Below are 4,946 nucleotides of genomic sequence, written 5' to 3'. Positions count from 1 at the left end.
AATCCATCCTGGGAACGGTTTCGGATTCATAATCCTCATCAGCCAGGCTATCCTGAATCCAGTGGTAGAGGGAGCAAGGGACCCACGTCTGGGCATACCTTGCCAACTTAGGGCGAACAAAGCGATACCAACGGGGATGATGGACGGAGCGTTTGAGCAAATCAAACACTCACCCCAGTCAACTGATCTGGGTTTAATCCATCACCATTCTTTAGCTCACTCCACCATCCCAGTCAGACATGGCCATATGCAAATCAGTCTGACCCTGTGCCTCATGCAAACAGTCCAGCCCGAACTGCCAAGCCATGTCTTCACTGGACCGGAAACAAGCATGCTGCGACCGGTTTCGGATTCATAATCCTTATCAGCCAGGCTATCATGAATCCAGTGCTAGAGTGAGCCAGGGACCCACGTCTGGGCATACCCTGCCAACTTAGGGCGAACAAAGCGATACCAAAGGGGATGATGGACGGAGCATTTGAACAAATCAAACACTCACCCCCAGTCAACTGATCTGGGTTTAATCGATCACCATTCTTTAGCTCACTCCACCACCCCAGTTCAGACATGGCCATATGCAAATCAGTCTGACCCTGTGCCTCATGGGAAAAGTCCAGCCCGAACTGCCAAGCCATGTCTTCAATGGATCGGAAACAAGCAACCTGGGACCGGCGTTGGATTCATGATCCTCTTCAGTCAGGCTATCTGAATCCAGTGGTAGAATGAGCAAGGGACCCACGTCTGGGCATACCCTGCCAACTTAGGGCAAACAAAGCGATACCAAAGGGGATGATGGACGGAGCGTTTGAGCAAATCAAACACTCACCCCCAGTCAACTGATCTGAGTTTAATCCATCACCATATTTTAGCTCACTCCACCACCCCAGTTCAGAGATGGCCATATGCAAATCAGTCTGACCCTGAGCCTCATTGGAACAGTCCAACCCAAACTGCCACTCCATGTCTTCACTGGACCGAAAACAAGCATCTTGGGACCGGTTTCGGATTCATAATCCTCATCAGCCAGGCTATCCTGATTCCAGTGGTAGAGTTAGCAAAGGACCGATGTCTGGGCATACCCTGCCAACTTAGGAAGAACAAAGAGACACCAAAGGGGATGAAAGGGGATAATAGACGGAGCATTTGAGCAAATCAAACATTCATCCCCAGTCAACTGATCTGGGTTTAATCCATCACCATTCTTTAGCTCACTCCACCACCCCAGTCAGACATGGCCATATGCAAATAAGTCTGACCCTGTGAAACATGGGAACAGTCCAGCCCGAACTGCCAAGCCATGTCTTCACTGGACCAGAAACAAGCATCCTGGGACCGGTTTGGGATTCATAATCTTCATCAGCCAGGCTATCCTGAATCCAGTGCAAGAGTGAGCAAGGGATCCACGTCTGGGCATACCCTGCCAACTTAGGGCCAACAAAGCGATACCAAAGGGGATGATCCAAATCAAACACTCACCCCCAGTCAACTGATCTGGGTTTAATCCATCACCATTCTTTATCTCACTCCACCACCCCAGTTCAGAGATGGCCATATGCAAATCAGTCTGACCCTGTGCCTCATGGGAACAGTCCAGCCCGAACTGCCAAGCCATGTCTTCACTGGACCGTAAACAAGCATCCTGCGACCGGTTTTGGATTCATAATCCTCATCAGCCAGGCCATGATAAATCCAGTGCTAGAGTGAGCCAGGGAACCACATCTGGGCATACCCTGCCAACTTAGGGTGAACAAAGCGATACCAAAGGGGATGATGGACTGAGCATTTGAGCAAATCAAACATTCACCCCCAGTCAACTGATCTGGGTTTAATCCATCACCATTCTTTAGCTCACTCCATCACCCCAGTCAGACATCAGCCAGGCTATCCTGAATCCAGTGCAAGAGTGAGCAAGGGACCCACGTCTGGGCATACCCTGCCAACTTCGGGCGAACAAAGCGATACCAAAGGGGATGATGGACGGAGCGTTTGAGCAAATCAAACACTCACCCCCAGTCAACTGATCTGGGTTTAATCCATCACCATATTTTAGCTCACTCCACCACCCCAGTTTAGAGATGGCCATATGCAAATCAGTCTGACCCTGAGCCTCATGGGAACAGTCCAACCTGAACTGCCACTCTATGTCTTCACTGGACCGGAAACAAGCATCTTGGGACCGGTTTCGGATTCATAATCCTCATCAGCCAGGCTATCCTGATTCCAGTGGTAGAGTTATCAAGGGACCGATGTCTGGGCATACCCTGCCAACTTAGGGAGAACAAAGAGACACCAAAGGGGATGAAAGCGGATAATGGACGGAGCGTTTGAGCAAATCAGCCAGGCTATCCTGAATCCAGTGCTAGAGTGAGCCAGGGACCCACATCTGGGCATACCCTGCCAACTTAGGGTGAACAAAGCGATACCAAAGGGGATGATGGACTGAGCATTTGAGCAAATCAAACATTCACCCCCAGTCAACTGATCTGGGTTTTATCCATCACCATTCTTTAGCTCACTCCACCACCCCATTCAGACATGGCCATATGCAATTAATCTGACCCTGTGAATCATGGGAACAGTCCAACCCGAACTGCCAAGCCATGTCTTCACTGGACCGGAAACAAGCATCCTGGGACCGGTTTTGGATTCATAACCCTCATCAGCCAGGCTATCCTGAATCCAGTGCAAGAGTGAGCAAGGGACCCACGTCTGGGCATACCCTGCCAACTTCGGGCGAACAAAGCGATACCAAAGGGGATGATGGATGGAGCGTTTCAGCAAATCAAACACTCACCCCCAGTCAACTGATCTGGGTTTAATCCATCACCATTCTTTAGCTCACTCCACCACCCCAGTTCAGACATGGCCATATGCAAATCAGTCTGACCCTGTGCCTCATGGGGAAAGTCCAGCCCGAATTGCCAAACCATGTCTTCAATGGATCGGAAACAAGCATTCTGGGACCGGCTTCGGATTCATTATCCTCATCAGCCAGGCTATCCTGAATCCAGTGGTAGAATGAGCAAGGGACCCACGTCTGGGCATACCCTGCCAACTTAGGGCGAACAAAGCGATACTAAAAGGGATGATGGACGGAGCGTTTGAGCAAATCAAACACTCACCCCCAGTCAACTGATCTGGGTTTAATCCATCACCATATTTTAGCTCACTCCACCACCCCAGTTCAGAGATGACCATATGCAAATCAGTCTGACCCTGAGCCTCATGGGAACAGTCCAACCCGAACTGCAACGCCATGTCTTCACTGGACCGGAAACAAGCATCTTGGGACCGGTTTCGGATTCATAATCCTAATCAGCCAGGCTATCCTGATTCCAGTGGTAGAGTGAGAAAGGGACCGATGTCTGGGCATACCCTGCCAACTTATGGCGAACAAAGAGACACCAAAGGGGATGAAAGGGGATAAAGGACGGAGCGTTTGAGCAAATCAAACACTCGCCCCCAGTCAACTGATCTGGGTTTAATCCATCACCATTCTTTAGCTCACTCCACCACCCCAGTTCAGACATGGCCAAATGCAAATCAGTCTGACCCTGTGCCTCATAGGAACAGTCCAGCCCGAACTGCCAAGCCATGTCTTCACTAGACCGGAAACAAGCATCCTGGGACCGGTTTCGGATTCATAATCCTCATCAGCCACGCTATCATGAATCCAGTGCTAGAGCGAGCAAGGGACCCACGTCTGGGCATACCCTGCCAACTTAGGGCGAACCAAGCGATACCAAAGGGGATGATGGACGGAGCGTTTGAGCAAATCAAACACTCACCCCCAGTCAACTGATCTGGGTTTAATCCATCACCATTCTTTAGCTCACTCTGCCACCCCAGTTCAGACATGGCCATATGCAAATCAGTCTGACCCTGTGCCTCATGGGAACAGTCCAGCCTGAACTGCCAAGCCATGTCTTCACTGGACCGGAAACAAGCATCCTGGGACCGGTTTCGGATACATAATCCTCATCAGCCAGGCTATCCTGAATCCAGTGGTAGAGTGAACAAGGGACCCACATCTGGGCATACCCTGCCAACTTAGGTCCAGGGAAGACATGGCTTGGCAGATACGAGTACCTCTACACTTTTCGAACATGGCGCAGATGCTTGACGCCGGTTACACCTTTCTCTGAAGAAGACGTTACTCCATCTTGGGAAGAATATATGGTGTCTCCTCAAACGTGGAGTATATTGTTGACTTGCAGTTATACGGAGCCGGGAAACGCGGACACTTGAAATTACTACGACCGCAAATCCTCAGTATATTAATATTTGGAATATGAGAAAGAAGAACTGAGAAATTTATCTTAGATGAGACAGCCCTGAAGAAGTCTATGGTTCAACACCACCAAAGACGAAACACGTGTTGGCAACGGCTAGAGAATTTTTAAGAAGAATTACTGCAGAAATATAAGAAGAAAAGAAGAGACACAAGATGTGTCATTTGTTTATTTATACTTCCTAATATCTGTCAGCTCAGGATACATATTGTGTTTATGTTTATATGGTATTGATTTGATCATGCCTTTTGGTTGTAGATGGATGGCCTAAACTGTATCCTTGGAGCTTTCTGTACTGTACAAATTACTTTTGTTATCACCACAGCCTAGCGCAACTACCACCCAGCCATCCTCTCTTGCCTTGTTGTTCCCATGAGGCACAGGGTCAGACTGATTTGCATATGGCCATGTCTGAACATGGGTGACAGAGTGAGCTAAAGAATGGTGATGGATTAAACCCAGATCAGTTGACTGGGGTGTGAGTGTTTGATTTGCTGAAACGCTCCGTCCATCATCCCCTTTTGTATCGCTTTGTTCGCCCTAATTTGGCAGGGTATGTTCAGACGTGAGTCCCTTGCTCACTTTGCCACTGGATTCAATATAGCCTGGCTGATGAGGATTATGAATCCGATACCGGTCCCAGGATGCTTGTTT

This window comes from Lissotriton helveticus, chromosome 1_1 (assembly GCF_964261635.1).
Source record: "Lissotriton helveticus chromosome 1_1, aLisHel1.1, whole genome shotgun sequence".
NCBI classification, from domain to species: Eukaryota; Metazoa; Chordata; class Amphibia; order Caudata; family Salamandridae; genus Lissotriton; species Lissotriton helveticus.
This window is presented reverse-complemented; position numbering follows the sequence as displayed.